The 22,213-nt window shown below is 43.1% G+C and overlaps 1 protein-coding gene across 1 annotated transcript in view; it reads right to left on the bottom strand.

Moving 5' to 3' along the window:
* The window catches only part of COL4A3 (collagen type IV alpha 3 chain), a 155,351-nt gene that overhangs the window by 75,128 nt on the left and 58,010 nt on the right, over window positions 1-22,213 (bottom strand). The window lies entirely within an intron of this gene.

The raw sequence follows: 22,213 nt of genomic DNA, 5'->3' as shown, positions 1-22,213 counted from the left end.
GTATTCATCATGTATTTTCAAGAAGAAACTAATTCACTGATGCTGATATCAAAGTGCTCTTTCTTATTAAAAAACAAAACCAAAAATTGGGCTACGACCTTGGGAACTCACACATCTTAATGGTCACGTAGAACCACTTGCAACCCTAGCTTTCACACCTATGCGCATGCCAACTCTAATGAAGGTGTTTTTATTTATTTATTTTACGAAGGCCAGTTTTTATTTATTTATTTTATGAAGGCCAGTTTTTAAATTCCTCTCTGCCAGCAGAGAAAGAGAGAGAGAAATAGTTTTAAATAGTGGATTTAAACATTTTGGACACACATTCTATGGTTATATATTTATCTTTTTTGGGGGAGGTTGTTAATATTAACTGAAAATTAGTTTATTTTCCTCAGAAAAAAATATTAATTGACAACAGAGGCAGAGCAAGCCTAGGAGATGTGCTGGCTGGTAGGAAAAATGAAAAGAAATTGCCTCAGATAGTCCCAAAGTGAGGACTCTGTGCAATCAAGATAAAAATACACAGGGAATTCCCTGGTGGTCTACTGGTTATGGCTCCGAGCTTCCACTGCAGGGGGCACGAGTTCCATTTCTGGTCAGGGATCTAAGATCATATATGCTGCCTGGTACGGCCAAAATAATAATAATAATAATTAAAAAACAAAAATATAAGTACACAAACAAAAAAATTTAAATTGAATCTATTTTCTAATCCCAAGGCAGTAGGTTATGTTGTTATTTAAGAACGGGGAGACCATAGTCATTTTCATACACTCATCCTTGATTCTCACCACTTTCACCCATCACAATGTCTATGAATGAAAAATAAGTAATTGAAAAGGAAGGTCTATATTTCCCCCAAGGGTTAGTTATTTGGCATTCTTTAAGAAGACTAAAATTTTCCACTTTTCCTCCCTGATGCTGGGGATCATTAGGTCATATCTAGCTTAATTATTTTAATCTTGTTTTTCTGGGTTTTTAAACCTTAGTGTTCATTTCAATCACATATTTAAGTATACTAAAATATATACCAAATCTAGTATACTAATTTAGTATACTAGTATGCTAATATCTGGACTTCCCTAGTGGTTCAGTGGTAAAGAATATGCCTGCCAATGCAGGAGATGGGATTTTAATCCCTGGGTCAGGAAGATCCCCTGGAGAAGGATATGGCAACCCATTCCAGTATCCTTGCCTGGGAAATCCCATGGACAGAGGAGGTTGGCGGGCTACAGTCCTTGGGGTCATAAAGAGTTGGACAAGATTTATCGACTGAACAACAATACTAATAATTATTAAAGCAGTTGTTCTCAAAGTGCAGATTTTCAGAGTAGTATCAGCAGTATCTGGAAACGTATCAGAAATGCAAATTCTTGGTCTCACTCCAGACTCACAGAATCAATAACCCTGGTGTTGGTTGCAGTAATCTATAATAGGCCCCTGGGGTGACTCTGATACTACCAGTCTAAACCAACATCTATAAGCCCAGTCCGTAGGGTAGAGCTAATTCTTTAAAGATTTCTGAACACTTGGACCTGCTTTTAGTTTGTGATGCCATTTTCCCTCTCAATCCAAGAAAGTAGCCAGGCTTTAGGGAGGCTTTCGTCACTGGGCTGAAAGCAAAAGCTGCCTGAAGGTAAGATTTTTCCTGGCTTTTGTTTCTGGAGTGTAGGGACCTGTTGATGGTTGGCCCCAAGAATGGAGGGACCACCAAGCTCTTCCTCCACAGTGTCTGGAGGAGGCAGTAGGGCCTCAGAAGAGGAAAGTCTTAGTCTTACACCCAGATACTGGGGCAGGGACACTCAACCCCACACGGACCTGGTGCTCTAGTTTACACAGCAGTGGTGGCCACTGTTTCATGTAGATCCTGAGCCTCTCTGACTCTTCTGCCTCCCAGACATCACACAAGACCTGGATTTGGAGCATCTCGGGACCACAGGTAGGACAAGGCAAACTGGCAGTCCTCTAACTCCTAAAAAGGTGCATGTTGCTGTTCGGTTGCTAAGTCATTTCCAACTCTTAGCAGCCTCATGGACTGCAGCACTCCAGGCCTCCCTGTCCATCACCAACTCCCAGAGTTTGCTCAAACTCATGTCTATGGAGTCAGTGATGCTATCCAACCATCTCACCCTCTGTTGTCCCCTTCTCCTCATGCCCTCAATCTTTCCCAGCATCAGGGTCTTTTCCAGTGAGTCAGCTCTTTGCATCATGTGGCCAAAGTCTTGGAGCTTCAGTCCTTCCAGTGAATATTTAGGGTTGATTTCCTTTAGGATTGACTGGTTTAATCTCCTTGCTGTTCAAGGGACTCTCAAGAGTCTTTCCCAGCACCACAGTTCAAAAGCATCAATTCTTCATAGATGAAGAATTGCCATCTTAAGTTTTATTTCTTGGAGTAAGTCACGGTCATATATTATTGGGACTCTTTCAGTCTTAGTTTGAACAAATAAATGCTTGCTGTACTCCTCCAAGACAAGGCCAGGTCCCCTTTCCTATATGCTCCAACGGGCCACTTGCAGCTATATGTGTAATGTATATTTTTCTTGATGCCCCTAAGCCTCGGAAGAGAAGGAATTGCCCAGTCTTGTTCACACTGTCAACCCTGGCTGTAACATGTCCTGAACAAATGCTTGTGGCTTGACTGAATGGATCAATGAGTGAATGGAACACTGGTAATTTGTTTATATCCAGATTGGTCCTGGAATTTCAGGGCATGTGATATATATGGCTATTACTGGGCTGCCATGATTAAGATGTTTTCTGTGTATATATATATATATATATATATATACAGGCTCCTCCGTCCATGGGATTCTCCAGGCAAGAATACTGGAGTGGGTTGACATTTCCTTCTCCAGGGGATCTTCCTGACCCAGGGATCGAACCCAGGTCTCCTGCATTGCAGGCAGACGCTTTAACCTCTGAGCCACCAGGGAAGCTCAGTCATAAATATATATATATATATACACGTGTATATATTTTATATGTATGAATTCTGAACAACTTTGTTTGAAGTGGGAGAGAATGAAACTAGAAGCTTTGGCTATTTTAACACATGTTAAAATTAACACAAGGTTAATTAGTTGTTAGTTGCTTGGATATACACATTTCGAGGGGAAAAATTTTTAAACCCTCAGAAGAACTGAAAAACAGTATAATGAATACCTATATATCTTTTCATCTAGGTTTCCCAACTGTTAACATACTCTCCTAGTCATTCCAGCTGTCACTTTCTCTGTGTTTCTCTCTCTCTACACACACACACACACACACACACACACGCACACTTCCTTGCCAATCCATTGAAAAGTGGACTGTAGACACCATGACACTTCACGCCTAACACTTCTGCATGCATCTCCCCCAAACAAGAGTACATTCTTATTCAGTAGCAACATCATTTTCAAACCTAAGAAAGGGACTCTGATGCAATGACTTCATTACTATTAATAGCTCTTAAACAAGATCTTCAGCTTTCCAAGGCTATTGACGACCGTTAGAAAATGAAAAGCTATTTAATTTTTAACAAATCTTTTCATACCAGAGATTTAGTCTCAATCAATGAGTTCACCTATAATCAATATATGAGGTCTGAACAAGTGACTGTCAGAGATCCAAGCGGCTTTAGAGCCCACACGACTGCACCCAGAGAGTAGGTGTGGGACTCTGGTACCAGCCCTCATTTGTTCCCTTGAATCCCCTGCTGTCTGGGGACTGTCCTCGCATCGCCACCCACAGCAACACCGACCCCTGTGCACTGTCATCAAAATCACGGCCCCTGACTCTTTACATTATTGCCCTTGAGTTTGGGTCTTGAACCTTCATGGGTGACACATTTAGCCTTTGTTTTTACTTGGTTTCATGGTTTTCACATGAAGGTAGAAGTCTTATTTTGAAGGAGGAAGCAGAACAGGTTCTATCTTGAAAGCAGGACTCCATCTTGGGCTGGACGGTGGACTTTAAGCTATATGCCCAGTATCTATGGAAATGACATACCAACTGGAAAACCAGACCCAGGGCTCGTACGTAGACTCTCTGTCACCTAAAATAATACCCTAATTATCTGTGTAACCGAATAGAATCATACATTCTACTATGCTTATTGGGGTATGACCACAGGCCTATTGATAATTGTCCACTGTTAACTACCTAGGCTTAAGGCATATGAATCATGGGTTAACTTTAATTGTATCTTTCTTTTTCCTTTGTTCAGACTAGTTTCAGGGAATTTGGGGAGGCAGGTTTGTGCACATACAGTTAGGGTATATAAGATTTTCACAAAAACTGGTCGGGGTCCTTGGCTAAGAGGAGACTCTGCTTTGGGCTCGCTGGTGTAATAAACTGCACGCCACTATCTGCATTGTACTTCTGAGTGAGTTTGTCTTCCGGAACACGTGGCTACAACAATTTGATGGTTTGGAGCTAGTTGGTTGGTTAGCTTAAGAAGTTAAAGTGAGCAATCAAAAACAGATAGACAAGATGCATGAGCACTTTAGGCATTTTAACTTAAAACGTGCACACCAATTCTTCAGTCTTGTAAATAGGGCCCAGGCCCCTTCTTTGGGAACAGGGCTGCTGTTCAGAGGTCTACAGCATCAGTTTTGCTAAGTCACACCCAAAATGTAATGTTGCAGAAACCAGTACTCGAGAAACCAAGCACCACACCCGGAGAGTGGGAGAACTCAGGTTTATTATGTCAGCAGGCTCAGAGGAGCTAACGCTCCAGGCTCTGAGCCCTGAACAAAGGGATTACAGAGTTTTTATAGACAGACTATAGTGGGCAACATTCACTGTTAATAGGCTGGTTTAAACTAAGGGGTTTTGCGTGCATGAGAACAGCAGTCAAGATGAGGAAGGGGATGTCTGACCTGGACCAGCATAATTAAGCAGGTTTGCAGGGACTGGGAAATTGCAAAGAGCAGGACAAGGGTGAGTGAGATAAACTCCAGTTCCTAGTATTGCAAGTCCCCACTTTCTGAGACTACGTGACCTACACGATCTAGACTCTGCAAGGGCCAAGCTCAGTTACAGAGACAGAAGAAGGGGGTCAAATTTTAACTTTCCCTCTTCAGAACCACCGACATTTCTAGTTTGGATTTTCTTGGAGCAGCCCAGTTGTTTAAGGATGCTGGTGATGCAGTCTGAGTATAGAGTCCTTCTAAATACGAATCCATGTTTCCCTCTAACTTTTTAAATGTTGTCTCAGCCACACTTAATTGAACAGCAATTTCTTATCAGATCTTCCAAGCTAGTTTTCACAGAAACATGTCTTTTTCTGTATTTGTATTTAACCAATTTGTTATTTAATATTTAATTAGATGACTTTGTTATAATAATAAGTACAACTGGCAGAAGCAGCTAACTCTTGGCAATCACACACCTCCACCATGGAGCAGGCAAATGTTGGTGTGCAGGGAAAGCCTAGGCGTGTCAAGGGGAAGGCGGGCACTGGCAGCCATCTGTCTGTTGTACACCAGGTATGGAGAGTTCTGGTTAGAGGCTGACCGCTAGGAGAGTCAGTGAAAGGGAAATCACCGGGCCATCTACTCATCCGCCGTGTCACCCACGTGTAGACGTTCAGCACTGTTGGCAGGACTCCAGAACCAGGCCTGGGGCTGTGTTTCTGGGCCGAGGTGAGCAGAACTGCTCCAGAATTCTTCCAACTTGAATTTTCAGTGACATTGGCGAGGCATGGCCCTGGCTGTATATCCGCACAATTGAGCTGACTAGGACTTCAGAGGCTGTGAAGTTGCTGACCTGTGGGTGCTCCAGCTGATTTGAGTTAACTCAAAATTACCGTCTGGGCAGCTATCTGGCTGATGCTCAGCTGCTTCTCTAGAAGCATGGAGCCCAGCCCAGGGCCATGTGAAATAAGGCATGGCACTGTCTTCGGATGGTGGTAACATTAGCCCCAGACTCAAGAGATCCATTTCTCTTAATTGTACTGCTTTTCTTAAAATAATTTTTTTAATGTTTGAAATACATTTTTAACTCTGTGAGTGTGTTTTAATAATTCAATAATTCAGACAGATCAGTTGACTAGAATGTAACAGTGGCCATATTTTCATTTTTGTTGCATTTGATCCACTTTTTTGGACTCACTGTTGAAACACCATGATTATATTAACATAACATAACCCACTAATTACTACTCAAATGCTAGATCCTTTTAAAACCAGTATAACCAAATGCTGTGAACTATTAAGAAAGCATAATTATGGAAACTTCTTAAGTAACATTTTAATGATTTTTCCACTTCCAACAATAAAGTACCTGTTAGTTTCCATGTACCTTAATGAAGTAAGAAACCATTCATCAAGAGCAGAAAACCCTTAATAGTGATTTTCTGACTTTTCTCCTAATCACATCAGGAAGTAATCCAGGATTCCATGATATTTTACACTGTTGCATATTAAACAGTTAAACTTGTGAGACCCTAAACAGTTAAATCTTGTAGTCTATGAAGCCCAATGGAGAAGACAATGGCAACCCACTCCAGTACTCTTGCCTGGAAAATCCCATGGATGGAAGAGCCTGGTAGGCTGCAGTCCAGGGGGTCACTAAAAGTCGGACACGGCTGAGCGACTTCACTTTCACTTTTCACTTTCCTGCACTGGAGAAGGAAATGGCAACCCACTCCAGTGTTCTTGCCTGGAGAATCCCAGGGACGGGGGAGCCTGGTGGGCTGCCATCTATAGGGTCGCACAGAGTCGGACATGACTGAAGTGACTTAGCAGCAGCAGCAGCATGAAGCCCAAAAATCATAGGCCTTCTGCCAAATATGTATGGGATCTATTTCCAGATTTGCCAGCTACTATCTGGAGCTTGATAGAGTGCCTGATGAACTATAGATGGAGGTACGTGACACTGTACAGGAGAAAGGGAGCAAGACCATCCCCAAGAAAAATAAATGCAAAAAAGCAAAATGGCTGTCTGAGGAGGCCTTACAAATATCTGTGAAAAGAAGAGAAGCCAAAAGCAAAGGAGAAAAGGAAAGATATACCCATTTGAATGCAGAGTTCCAAAGAATAGCAAGGAGAGATAAGAAAGTCTTCCTCAACGAACAGTGCAAAGACATAGAAGAAAACAATAGAATGGGAAAGACTGGAGATTTCCTCAAGAAAATTAGAGATACCAAGGGAACAATTTATCCAAAGATGGGCTCAATAAAGGACAGAAATGGTATGGACCTAACAGAAGCAGAAGATATTAAGAAGAGGTGGCAAGAATACACAGAAGAACAGTGAAAAAAAATCTTCATGACCCAGATAATCACAATGGTATGATCACTTACCCAGAGCCAGACATCCTGGAATGTGAAGTCAAGCGGGCCTTATGAAGCATCACTACGAACAAAGCTAGTGGAGGTGACAGAATTCCAGTTGAGCTATTTCGAATCCTGAAAGATGATGCTGTGAAAGTGCTGCACTCAATATGCCAGCAAATTTGGAAAACTCAGCAAGTAGCCATAGGACTGGAAAAGGTCAGTTTTCATTCCAATCCCAAAGAAAGGCAATGCCAAAGAATGCTCAAACTACTGCACAACTGCACTCATCTCACACGCTAATAAAGTAATGCTCAAAATTCTCCAAGCAAGGCTTCAGCAATACATGAACCGTGAACTTCCAGATGTTCAAGCTGGTTTTAGAAAAGGCAGAGGAACCAGGGATCAAATTGCCAACATCCACTGGATCATCGAAAAAGCAAGAGAGTTCCAGAAAAACATCTATTTCTGCTTTATTGACTATGCCAAAGCCTTTGGCTGTGTGGATCACAATAAACTGTGGACAATTCTGAAAGAGAGGGGAATACCAGTCCATCTGACCTGCCTCTTGAGAAACCTGTATGCAGGTCAGGAAGCAACATTTAGAACTGGACATGGAACAACAGACTGGTTCCAAATAGGAAAAGGAGAATGTCAAGGCTGTATATTGTCACTCTGCTTATTTAACTTATATGCAGAGTACATCATGAGAAATGCTGGGCTGGATGAAGCACAAGCTGGAATCAAGATCGTTGGGAGAAATAGCAATAACCTCAGATATGCAGATGACACCACCCTTATGGCAGAAAGTGAAGAACTAAAGAGCCTCTTGATGAAAGTGAAAGAGGAGAGTGAAAAAGTTGGCTTAAATCTCAACATTCAGAAAACAAAGATCATGGCATCTAGTCCCATCACTTCATGGGAAATAGATGGGGAAACAGTGGAAACAGTGTCAGACATTTTTTTTTTTTTTTTTTTTTTGCTCCAAAATCACAGCAGATGGTGATTGCAGCCATGAAATTAAAAGACGCTTATTCCTTGGAAGAAAAGTTATGACCAACCTAGACAGCATATTAAAAAGCAGAGACATTACTTTGCCAACAAAGTTCCATCTAGTCAAGGCTATGGTTTTTCCAGTGGTCATGTATGGATGTGAGAGTTGGTCTGTGAAGAAAGCTGAGCACTGAAGAATCGATGCTTTTGAACTGTGGTGTCGGAGAAGACTCTTGAGAGTCCCTTGGACTGCAAGGAGATCCAACAAGTCCATCCTAAAGGAAATCAGTCCTGAATGTTCATTGGAAGGACTGATGTTGAAGCTGAAACTCCAATCCTTTGGCCACCTGATGTGAAAAGCTGATTCATTGGAAGAAACCCTGATGCTGGGAAAGATTGAAGGCAAGAGAAGAAGGGGACGACCAAGGATGAGATGGTTGGATGGCATCACTGACTCAACGGACAAGAGTTTGAGTAAACTCCGGGAGTTGGTGATGGACAGGTAGGCCTGGCGTGCTGCAGTCCGAAGAGTCGCAAAGAGTCAGACACAACTGAGCAACCGAACCGAACTGAACTGATCTGGAGCTTTGGGAAAATGACTTAATCCTTCCAAGTTACGGCACCTGTAAAGGAAGACTGTAAGATCTATCTTTACACAGAATGCCTTGCATTCCGTACCAGACTCAGTCTTTGGGGGGTGCTACCCTCTCCTTTTTTGCTCCACTATCTTGTATCAAGGAACATTCATGTTAATGTCTGATACATTTTTCCAAAGAAGCCACTGCCTTCCCAGGCAGTTCTTCCTGAAGTCGTTTGTCCGGTATCAATTGTCCTGAGCAATCATCAGAGACACCAAAAAGTATCATTTGTTAATAGTCATCTTAGAGTATATTGAATATATTAGTTAATATATTAGTAATTGAATATATTAGTTAATTCATGTATAAATATGATTTGTACATGAGCACAGAAACAACTTGTTTTATTTGTTTAATAAAATAAACTGGTGTTAGATGCACCAGGGGTACTGGGTGCTTATAAGTGAAAGGTGGCATATCAAATATGTTACAAAAGTAGGAAGCAATTTTGGGCCGCTGAACAGTCAGCTCTCACACTTTGCTCTCTGTTTCAACTTCTGCTGTGACCATGTACCGCCTGCTGTCTGCCTTCTGTTTCAGGGGTTTGTGACTGAACGGTTAAGGGCACTGCCTTGGGGCAGACTTCTTAGGTCTAAATCCCAGCTCTGCCCAGCCACCCGTGTGACTCTGAGTGAGCTCTGGTGCCTCAGTTTCCACATCTGTAAAATGGGGTCAAGTGGGTAACCTCTTAGAGGAATGCATAGGATGCCTGCAGAGGGCTGTGAAGGAAATCAGAAGCGTTACCCCCAAACCTGCCTCTTTGATATACAAATTATTTTGAGTTGAAGACAACTAAAAATCACTAAATGCAGAAAAAACTTCTCCCTTTGTTCTTAAATTCAGGAAAGAAATTTAATAATTTAGTAAAGATAGAATTTATCAGCCCAGAGAGGGCACTAGAGGAATCTGTATACAAACCTCGTTAATCTAGTCCTGTCTTCTGTTGCTCCTTCACCCCTCACTACCTCTAGCCCAAACCCCTTGTCTAATCAATTCTTCACAAATTTACTGCTTCTTTGTCTAAAAGGTCAAAATGCTTCCTCCTCTGGTCACTTCTGCAAAGACTCCCAGGCACATATTAAAAAAAAAAAGTTTTTAAAAGTACATGTATGCCTCTCTCCTGTTAATCTCTTTTTCTCAATTTAATTTTCAGACCCAGCTAGGGACCCTTAGAGTTTCTAGGAAAACATTTTCCTCACCTTTGCAGGCAGACTCTTTACCCTCTAAGCCACCAGGGAAGCCCTTAGCTGCCACAGAGGGCAATCAAGAATGTAGGTTATTACTCATTTATTAGCTTAATATTGCTACTCAGATGCTTGTGAGTTGAGTGCTTATTAGATTGACTAGCTTGCAAGTAGGAACTGTGTCTCATAAAATTTACATATCTTCAACACTGGCAGGCAGTAACAAAATTTTCTAATTTCTACTCTTCAGGCTAATGAAGGATCTAGTTATGGGCATACCTTTTAAACATTCTTCGTTGAATAGACCAGGAAACAATTTCCAAAGGAAGCTTGGGTGTTTCCTCTTTCTACGCTCGACGCATCATCCATCGCACACCCAGGCCCAGTTTCCCTGCATCCCTGTGAAACAGAAGTGCCCAGCCCTCCCTCGGGGTGCCCCTCCCCCACACCCAGCCCAGCCTGGTTTAGCAGAAGGGGAAGTTGGCAGCGTTCAAAGCTGGTTAACACTCTGCTGAGCAGCTCTGTTGATTTTGCATTATGATTATTGACCCTCTGCCCAGCCAATAGCCTGAGGCCAAAGTTTCTGTGTGTGAAAAGAAGAGCTGACAGAGTGCGGGCCGGCCATGCCAGACAGACTCCATGAGCTGCTCTTTGCAGGGTCCTGCCATCTGCCTCAGGCTTCTCTGGTGGCTTAGACGGTAAAGCGTTTGCCTACAATGCGGGAGATCTGGGTTCAATCCCTAGATTGGGAAGATCCCCTGGAGAAGGCAATGGCACCCCACTCCAGTACTCTTGCCTGGAAAATCCCATGGATGCAGGAGCCTAGTAGGCTATAGTCCATGTAGTCACAAAGAGTCAGACACGACTGAGCGGCTTCACTTTCACTTTTCACCTTCATGCATTGGAGAAGCAAATGGCAACCCACTCCAGTGTTCTTGCCTGGAGAATCCCAGGGACAGGGGAGCCTCATGGGCTGCTGTCTATGGGGTCGCACAGAGTCGGACATGACTGAAGCGACTTAGCAGTAGCAGCAGCAGTAGTCTGATGGCTGCTAGGTGGCAGGTATTCTTTCCTTCCTGAGTTGTCTCAGGGCTGGGACATCCTTGTTTAGCGATATGGCTGTAATATTTACTGAAATATTCCATTCTCACATACCTATAATCATTAACCAGCAGGTTTTTCTTCTTGCCCTAAAAGGTTCTGAGTTCAGTAAAACTATGAGGTCTTTGGCATTCATGTAAGATGAACAGACTCTGCAGAATTCCATGTAATGGATGCTGTGGAGGAAATGAACTTCCATCAGGACTCTAACGATACTGGTAGGTAACACTTGGGAGCACTGCTCAGGGTGCATTGCCTAGTTCATGGTCTGATGGACATCTGATAACAGCTCCGGGAGACAGGTGCTATGATTAGTCGCTTCTTCTAGATAAGGTGGCTGCGAGATGATGAAGAGGCTAGAGGCGGTCAGGAGTGGAGCTGGGGAATCCAAACCCAGGTGGTTTGACTCAAGCCATAGTCTCAACCCTATGTCCTGTTTTAGTGTTGATCAGCTCTGTGGGCCTCTAGGGCTTCCTGACGGCTCAGTGGTGAAAACAAATCTGCCTGCAGTGCAGGTGATGCAGCAGATGTGGGTTCCATCCCTGGACTGGGAAGATCTCCTGGAGGAGGAAATGGCAACCCACTCTAGTATTCTTGCCTGGGGAATCCCATGGACAGAGGACCATGGTGGGCTACAGTCCATGGGGTTGCAAAAGAGGTTCACGTGACTTAGCAACTGAACAGTTACCAACAGGGGGCCACTGAGACTTCAGGGGAGAGAGAATACACATCTCCTCTCCTCATCCCGTCACTGCGCTGTGAGGCTGTAATCAGATCCCAGCGATAAGCATACTATGACTATTCATGAAATCAGTGGGGTGGCCCAGGGAAGCCCACAGGTCAGATTTAGTCTGCCTTCTGTGTCTGTGCAGCCTGAGAGCTAAGAATGGCTTTTCTGTTTTCAAATACTTGAAAGAAAATTAAAAGAAAAACAATAGTTTGTTATCATGAAAATTATGTGAACTTCAGATCTCGGTGTCTGTAAATAATTGTGTTTCATCACTAAAATCTTCATGGGATTTGTTTTCTGTCTTGTTATATGCATGGGCTTCCTGGATAGCATAGTTGGTAAAAAATCCACCTGCAGTGCAGGAGACCTCAGTTCAATTCCTGGGTCAGGAAGATCCGCTGGGGAAGGGATAGGCTACCCACTCCAGTTTTCTTGAAAACTGGTAAAGTTTTCCCTTTTAAACTGGTGACTCAGCTGGTAAAGAACCCACCTGCAATGTGGGAGATCTGGATTTGATCCCTGGATTGGGAGGATCCTCTGGAGAAGGGAAAGGCTATCCACTCCAGTATTCTGGCCTGGAGAATTCCACGGACTGCATAGTTCATGGGGTCGCAAAGAGTCAGACACAACTGAGTGACTTTCACTTTCACTTTCATCTAGGTATCTACCTGATATCCTTGATTTTTGCCTCTTGACCATTTAAGGAAAAAACCCTGTTAACCGCTGGTGTGAAAGACCTCGATTATATTTATGTGTTAGTACAAAAGTTACATTAAAAGTATTAAAGGAGAAGCCAAGGAATTTAGCAGCTCTGAGCTCCAGTGAGAGACAGTTTTCTGCCTCCACATGTCAGACAGAATTTCTTTCTTCCTCCCATCCCCCCTCACCTGCCTCTCCTTTCTTCTGTCACACTTCAGTCCAAGCTAATGCAGTTTGGGGATTGGAAGATCCCTGCACATCATCTAATCCAAAAGTTGCCAGTGCTTTGGAACTTGAAAAGTGAAAGTGAAGTCGTTCAGTCGCGTCCGACTCTTTGCGACCCCATGGACTGTAGTCTACCAGGCTCCTCCGTCCACGGGATTTTCAAGACAAGAGTACTGGGGTGGGTTGCCATTTCCTTCTCCAGGGGATCTTCCCGACCCAGGGATCAAATCCGGGAATTCTGAGTTGTGGGCAGACACTTTTACCGTCTGAGCCAATAAAATAATTTTTAAAGTGGACACCAACAAAGGACTATCCTATTTGTAATTTGCTATGTAAGGGTAATGACCTTGTGTGTATGTATTCACTTGTGTCTGACTTTTTGTGACCCCATGGACTGTAGCCCATCAGGCTCCTCTGTGCATGGAATTTTCCAGGCAAGAATACTGGCGAGGGTTGCTATTTCCTACTCCAGGGGATCTTCCCAACCCAAGGATTGAACCTATGTTGCTTGCATCTCCTACATTGGCAGGCAGAGATTCTTTACTGCTGGGAGGCCCATATGACCGTCTACAACCACAAACAAATCCACTCTCTCCCTCATCAATCTATCTTCTACCACTGTCATCATTCTGTCAAAATAAATGAATTTGAAAAACTATAAAGGAAGCAAGTAAATGCTCACAGAGTACAAGATGTCCCTTTAATATGAAACAAGTAAATTTTTCTTCATAAAAATCTCTATACTGTTCTTATTTTTCTCACTTGCCTTAGTTTGGTGAAAGTTTACACAGGTATGAGTTTGTGATGTGCTAAACTAGGCATGACTGCCCACTTCTCTGCCCCGCACCCGCTCTGGTCAGCCACTGCTTGCTTAGTGATCTATCAATGGGTGGTTTTTCCCTTTGAGAGGTGATGCAAGTTGATCTCATACTGTATAAGGCATGCTAATGAGTTAATTTTTAAAAATCTGACATGTCTCTCAAGAATCAATGCACACACACATACACATGTATACACACCCCTGCCATAAATGTCACACAGGGGAGAAAATTCCAGCCTCAGACTCACAGGTGGAGACACGTTGGGGAATGGGTCCCTTAGTCTGCATACCTGGTCTGCCTGTGTGTAGGACCAAGTCTTTCAGAAAATATCTTTTATAATATTATATTTTTTATAACATAATATCTTTTATAATATTGTTTTTTTTTAAATAAAACATAGCTTGTATAAAAAACTCAGCTCTCCCTTTTTCATTTGATAATCAGTGAATAAGCACTTAATAGGATTTTAGCTGTTAACTGACAATTGAACTGGGCACTTCTGGATTCTGGTTGATCTCTCCAGAATGTGCTGCTTCAGGTGGCTGAAAACCTCCCTGGAGAAGCCACCCTTTAGCTTTTGTCCATGTGGAACCACCACATGCTTTATACCACTTTCACAAGCTGCTACTTGGCTACCTACAGCAACTGTCAATGGCGAATCTAGGGGGAATTTAAATGTTTTCTTATTCTTCATCTTTGGTTCTGGGATGGTTGCTAGAAGTTTTTAGAAACCTAGTACTTAGTCACAGAAATGTAAGACATTTTAAGGAAAAATCCATTTTGTATCTGTGAAACTAAAAGAATGCAAGATGAAAGCTGTGCATCACTCATAAAATAGGACCCCTTTTCCAAAAGTAAGCCTTCTGTGGATTTGAGGGCCAGCTCTGATGTCACATTACCTGGAAATATGGACACTGCTTACATAACAATACTACTCTGAATAAAAGCAGAAAAGGTGGTGCTGGTGGTAAAGAACCTCCTGCCAGTGGAGGAGATGTAAGGGAACATGGGTTCAACCCCTGGGTCAGGAAGATCCCCTGGAGGAGGGCATGGTAATCCACTCCAATATTCTTGCCTGGAGAATCCCATGGACAGAGGAGCCAGGAGGGCTACAGTCCATAGGGTCACAAAGAGTTGGACATGACTGAGCAACTAACACTTTCTTTCTTGTGAGATTAAATTCAGAAAGAAAGTCAATTAAATAACTTCGTATGTGTCCTCTGCTTGTGAAAACCAGACTATGATGATGGATAAAGAATATTAAAAGTATTGACTCATGAGACAAGTGAAATAGGTGAGAAGACAAAACCAGATTAAAAATGCCAATTAATTTTTGGAAGATGGAGGTGCGTGGAACCTTCAAGTCAAGAGGGATGGTACATTTATGAATACCTTGGCACATATTGTCTGTTCCAATAAAAGATAAGATAAAAAAAACACTCAAAAAACAAGATGCATATTTTCAGTGTGTAAAATGCAAAGGCAACACACAGCAGTGGTAGGGGGCGATATCTTAGGCAGCCACACTGAGTCTGAAGCTAACCGAGGTACCCGGGAGATGGGCTCCTATACAGAATGGGGAGCATGAATCAAGAAACACCATTTGAATACCATTTGGATGGGGGTCCTGGAGGACACCCAAAGGAGGCAGCCCTAAAAAGTGGGCATATAAAGAGGAGGAAGAGAAAGAAATAACAAAAGTTGAACCCAGAGCTTTGGTAGCCAGCCTTCAAGATGGTCTCAGGAATACCTCGCCCTGGTGGCTACGCCCTTGCATGGCCCCTCCCACACTAACTGAGGCTGGTCTGTGTGACCAAATAGAATAAAGCGGATGTGATGTTGTGTCACTTCTGAGAATAAGTCATGTAGCACTATTTACAAGAGCCAGGACATGGAAGCAACCTAAATGTCCATCGACGGAGGAATGGTTAAAGAAAGTGTGGCACATATATACAGTGGAATATTAGCCATGAAAAGGAACGAAATTTTGCCATTTGCAGAGATGTGGATGGATCTAGAGACTGTCTTATGGAGTGAAGTAAGTCACAAAGAAAAAAACAAATGTTGCATATTAACACACACACATATATATTATGTGTTATGGCATCACCGACTCAATGGACAGAGTTTGAGCAAGCTCTGGGAGATGGCGAAGGATGGGGAAGTCTAGCGTGCAGCAGTCCAGGAGGTCGCAGAGAGTCGGACGTGACTTAGCACTGAGCAACAACAATTCCAATAAATGTGGAGTCTTGCAAAAATAGTGCAGATGAACCTATTTACAAAGCAGAAATAGAAACACAGACGCAGACTATGGACACCAAGAGGGGAAAGGGGGAGATAAGTTGGGACTGACATATACACACGACTATGTATAAAGTAGACAACTAATGAGACCCTACTGTATAGCACAGGGGAAGAAAAGGGCACAATCTGTTTGTAGAACATATATTAATCTTAAAAATGCATTCCAATATACAGTAGGTGGTGCAGCCAAATACTATTTGACTCACTTACATGAGTTACCTAGAATAGTCAAATTCACATAGGCAGGGAGTACATGAGTGGATGCCAGGGGCAGGGAAGGGCATGGAGTCGGGGATAGGGAGGGAGGTTGAGGAGTTAGCGTTTAATGGGGACTGAGTTTCAGTTTAGGAAATTGAAAAATTCCAGACATGGATGATGGTGAGAGGTCCAGCACAATGGTAGTTTACTTAGTGCCACTGAACTGTGTGGTTAAATATGGTTAAGACGGTATGTTTCATATTATGTGACTCTTACCACAATAAAAAGACATTAACAACAACAACAAAAAAGATAGTGTGATGTCTTCTCTCCTCTAGATTACTTGCCCTGGGAAGCCAGCTGCCATATCAAGTCAAGGAGCCTTAGGAAGAGGCCCATATATTGAGGAACAGTCTTGTGAATGACCCAGTTTCAAGCTTAATCCAACTCTGTCCAGCCTCAGATGACTACTGCCTTAGTCTGTAGCTAGACTGCAGCTTCATGGGAGACACTGAGTCAACACCAACCATCGAAGCTGCTCCCAGATTCCTGATCCTCAGAAAATGAATGAGATAAACAGTGTTTGTTGCTTAAAACTGCAAAATTGTATGAGTTATTAGTTAGTTAGTTCAATTGCTTAGTTGTATCCAACTCTTTGCAACCCCATGGACTGCAGCACGCCAGGCCTCCCTGTCCACCACCAATTCCCAGAGTTTACCCAAACTCATGTCCATTGAGTCAGTGATGCCATCCAACCATCTCATCCTCTGTCATCCCTTTCTCCTCCTGCCTTCAATCTTTCCTAGCATTAGGGACTTTTCAAATGAGTCAGCTCTTCACATCAGGTGGCCAAAGGGTTGGAGTTTCAGCTTCAACATCAGTCCTTCCAGTGAACATCAGGACTGATCTCCTTTAGGATGGACTTGTTGGATCTCCTTGCAGTTCAAGGTACTCTCAAGAGTCTTCTCCACCACCACAGTTCAAAAGCATCAATTCTTTGGTGCTCAGCTTTCTTTATGGTTCAACTCTCACATCCATATATGACCACTGGAAAAACCATAGCTTTGACTTAGATGGACCTTTGTTGGCAAAGTAATGTCTCTGTTTTTTAATATACTGTCTAGGTTGGTCATAACTTTTCTTCCAAGGAATAAGCGTCTTTTTATTTCATGGCCACAGTCACCATCTGCAGTGATTTTGGAGCACAAATGATGAGTTGTTAGGCAGTAATAAGCACTGCTGCTGCTGCTGCTGCTGCTAAGTCAAGGGCCCAACAAAAATTGAAAGTTTGGTGGAAATGATGAAGGAGAAATTCAGGAACTCTTTCATACTAAAGTGTAGGAAGTAGTGCAGGAAATAGCTTCATACTGAACTACAGGAAGATGTGCTCCAATAAAAAGAGATTTAGATCAGGAAAGGGAAAGACATGGGGTCCAGGCGTCTCAGACAACAGAGGTACACCGGACCCAGATTGGAGCCAGAGGGTTGGGGCTCCAAGGGGACACCAAGGAAGCAAGAAAACTGTCTGCTGAGTGAGACAGTAGAAAATTTTAAAACTTCAGGAAAAATGAATGTTTGTCCAAGAAAGTCTACAAACCTGAAAAGTAGTGGCTCATCTGTACCATTTTTTCTAGATTCCATAAATGCATTAATATATGATATTTGTATTTCTCTTTCTGACTTCATCACTCTGTATGATAGTATCTAGGTCCATCCACTCAACATAAATGACCCAATTTCACACATTGTTATGGCTGAGTAACATTCCATTCGGAGAAGGAAATGGCCACTCATTCCAGTATTCTTGCCTAGAGAATTCTGTGGATAGAGGAGCCTGGTGGGCTGCCATCTAGAGGGTCGCATAGAGTCAGACATGACTGAAGCAACTTAGCAGCAACAGCAACATTCCATTATATTATATTGAGATGTATGTACTGGACATGGAACAACAGGCTGGTTCCAAATAGGAAAAGGAGTGCGTCAAGGCTGTATATTGTTACCCTGCTTATTTAACTTATATGCAGAGTACATGAGAAATGCTGGACTGGAAGAAACACAAGCTGGAATCAAGACTGCCGGGAGAAATATCAATAACCTCAGATATGCAGATGACACCACCCTTATGGCAGAAAGTGAAGAGGAACTAAAAAGCCTCTTGATGAAAGTGAAAAAGGAGAGTGAAAAAGTTGACTTAAAGCTCAACATTCAGAAAATGAAGATCATGGCATCCGGTCCTGTCACTTCATGGGAAATAGATGGGGAAACAGTGGAAACAGTGTCAGACTTTATTTTTTTGGGCTGCAAAATCACTGCAGATGGTGACTGCCACCATGAAATTAAAAGACGCTTACTCCTTGGAAGGAAAGTTATGACCAACCTAGATAGTATATTCAAAAGCAGAGACATTACTGTGCCGACTAAGGTCCATCTAGTCAAAGCTATGGTATTTCCTGTGGTCATGTATGGATATGAGAGTTGGACTGTGCAGAAGGCTGAGCACAGAAGAGCTGATGCTTTTGAACCGTGGTGTGGGAGAAGACTCTTGAGAGTCCCTTGGACTGCAAGCAGATCCAACCAGTCCATCCTGAAGGAAATCAGTTCTGAATATCCATTGGAAGGACTGATGCTGAAGCTCCAATACTTTGGCCACCTGATGGGAAGAACTGACTCATTGGAAAAGACTTGGAACGATTGAAGGCAGGAGGAGAAGGGGACGACAGAGGATGAGGTGGTTGGATGGCATCACCGACTCAATGGACATGAGTTTGAGCAAACTCACAGGGAAGCCTGGCATGCTGCAGTCCATGAGGTCGCAAGGAGTCGGACACCATTGAGTGACTGAACTGAACTGAACTGAACTGATATATGCTACCCTGTGTAAAATAGAGAGCTAGCAGGAAGCTGCTGTGTAGCACAGGGAACTCAGCTTGGTGCTCTGTCGTGACTTAAGATAGGTAGGATGGGGTGAATGGGAGGGAGGTCCAAGAGAGAGGGGATATCTGTACACGTATAGCTGACTCATTTCACTGTAGAGCAGAAACTAACACAACATTGTAAAGCAAATATACTCCAACAAAAAAAGGAGAGAGAGAATGAAAGTAATCGCTCAGCAGTGAACAAAATCTCCATAATCATACAGTACTGATTTAACCAAAAGCTACAATATAAGCATGATAAGAAGATTTGAGGAAAAGGAGGGAGGTGGGTCATGAGAGAGGCCTAACCTAGCCAACTGCAAGCCTATAGATAATGTCAAAACTTGCAAATTGAGGAATAACTCTAAAAGCCTGTTCTTTTTAGAACAATAGAGGTTTAAAAAAAATGGGCAGAAATAGCTACAAGAATTGAAAGTGATTTCCTCTGTGGAGGGGAACTTGGGAGAGGGTAACCAGAAGGACTTTGTTTTTGTTCTGTCTCTATGATCACAAGTATTTTGTTATTATCACTATTATTTTTTTCCCACCATCTGCTTATTTATTTTGCTAAAAATAAATAGTAAAAAATAAAATTCACCCAGAACAATAAAAAAAGAAATTTCATCTTAAAAATGAAAAATTGCCTGTTTCTTTACATTCAACGTTTTATCGTTTACTGTCTTCTCAAACAAAGCAGCGGGAGAAGGCAATGGCACCCCACTCCAGTACTCTTGCCTGGAAAATCCCATGGACGGAGGAGCCTGGAAGGCTGCAGTCCATGGGGTCGCTGAGGGTCGGACACGACTGAGCGACTTCACTTTCACTTTTCACTTTCATGCATTGGAGAAGGAAATGGCAACCCAGTCCAGTGTTCTTGCCTGGAGAATCCTAGGGACGGGGGAGCCTGGTGGGCTGCCATCTATGGGGTCGCACAGAGTCAGACACGACTGGGGCGACTTAGCAGCAGCAGCAAGCAAAGCAGCATTCTAAGGTCATCTTAAGGGATGTTTCCCCTCAATTTGGAAAACTACCAGTTTAGTATTGACTTCCAAGTAGTAAAAAAAATTGAATAAACATAGGAAAATTATAAAGAAAAATGACTCAGACACGTGATGAAGAAACTGTGTGTGCGTGTGTGTGTACTCAGTCTTGTCCAGCTCTTTGTGACCCCATGGCCTATAGCCCTTGAGGCTCCTCTGTCCATGGGATTCTTCAAGCAAGAACACTGGAGTGGGTTGCCATTTCCTACTCCAGGGGCTCTTCCCCACCAAGGGATCAAAGAAACCTTAAATTGACAATTCTCTGCAGACAAAGGTAAAATTGGAGGTTGCCTGAGCGCTCAGTTGCTGGTAGGGGAGACCGCCTTTGTTACAAGTCGCAGAATATCAAGACAGCAGGGGGCCTTAGGATCATTCATCTCATGCTAATTCTGAGGTTGGTCCAGAATTCATCTGTAGCCCTGAACTTGATTTTCCCTTGGATAGAGGCGCTGACTGCAGTTTGGAGAGAGTGCAACTTCAAGCACAGAGACTGTGCTGCCTGCAGGCTTTCCTGTCCACAAACCTGCAAGCTCACCATCGAGCAGGCTAACTCTTCGTGGCTGGATGGGCTCGGGCCCAATTCCTGGCTTAGGAAATTTACCCCTATGAAAATATTTTGTCTTTAACAGTGGATAGTAGACGCTGTCCAATTAATATTTTGATCACGGTTGAACATAAGCCAATAAATCATGAATGTAACTCTCTACAAAGCATAAGAAGGGAATCTGACACCCAGAATTTGCTTCGGAAGATGTACACTATAAATGGTTGGGATAGTTTTGTTGTATTTGTTATGATCAGCATCCTTCTTTGAAGGCACCAGTTCAAATCTCACTGCGATTCAGAAAATTTTCTCTCTTGTTTCATGTGACTACAACTAAAATTTAGGATAACTGCTCTCACCTTTTAGTATCTATAACTTACCCGGAGCTCTTGGCAGTCATGCTTTTTCCAGCTTCCTTTCTTCATAGAGTAGGTCTGAGTGCCTGCTGCTGCTGCTGCTGCTGCTAAGTCGCTTCAGTCGTGTCCGACTCTGTGCGACCCCATAGACGGCAGCCCACCAGGCTCCCCCGTCCCTGGGATTCTCCAGGCAAGAACACTGGAGTGGGTTGCCATGTCCTTCTCCAGTGCCTAGCACCTGTATTTGAAACAAGCAGCCCTGATAATTGGGTTGCAGAGGTTCCCCAGACAACACTTTGAGAATCCTCAGCGTAGGCAGCTGAGTTGGTAAAGAATATCTGCCTGGAATGCAGGAGACCCCAGTTCAATTCCTGGGTCAGGAAGATCCTCTGGAGAAGGGATAGGCCACTCATTCCACATCCTTGGGCTTCCCTTGGGGCTCAGCTGGTAAAGAATCTGCCTGCAATGCGGGAAACCTGGGTTTGATCCCTGGGTTGGGAAGATCCCCAGGAGAAGGGAAAGGCTACCACTCCAGTATTCTGGCCTGGAGAATTCCATGGATTGTATAGTCCAAAGGGTCACAAAGAGTTGGATACAACTGAGTGACTTTCACTTTCACTTTTCACTTGCAGCCTATCAAGCATAGAGCAAGAACTAAGACTTTTTTGGAAAACTATTACACTAACCTCTGTGCTATTTATGAAATATGAAAACAGCACTTATTTTAAAAACATAGAAGATAGTTGAGATTAATTGCCAACCCTAAATAAATTCTCCACATGGCTTCACATCACTTTCTGGATGAAAATGATTTGTTCCTCAGCTCGATACTCATCAGTGGATGTCTGAGCCTCTTTGTATTCTGGTCCCTCTGTTTCCCCAGCCTCAGAGGTCACCACTCACCTTCACTCTCATTCACATTCCTGTGGTTTTCCACATGGTCCTTTTTTGGCCTGCGAGCCCACTTCTCACCACCTCTTACCCTGCTTGGCTAAGTTTTGCTCATTCAGGAGCCATTCAAAGGTTACATTTTTCTGGAAGACCTTTTCCCTAGGTAGTTAGTGGCTCTTTCCTCTGTTTTGTGCATAACTGCTCTTAAAATACATGTCTAATTGCATTGTATGTATTTGTTTACACGTCTTCCTCCAGCACCTGACAAACCTGCTCACACAAAGCCACACATTCCTCATCTCTGGGTTTC

The sequence above is a fragment of the Budorcas taxicolor genome, chromosome 2 (genome assembly GCF_023091745.1).
Source record: "Budorcas taxicolor isolate Tak-1 chromosome 2, Takin1.1, whole genome shotgun sequence".
Taxonomy (NCBI): Eukaryota; Metazoa; Chordata; class Mammalia; order Artiodactyla; family Bovidae; genus Budorcas; species Budorcas taxicolor.
This window is presented reverse-complemented; position numbering and strand designations above follow the sequence as displayed.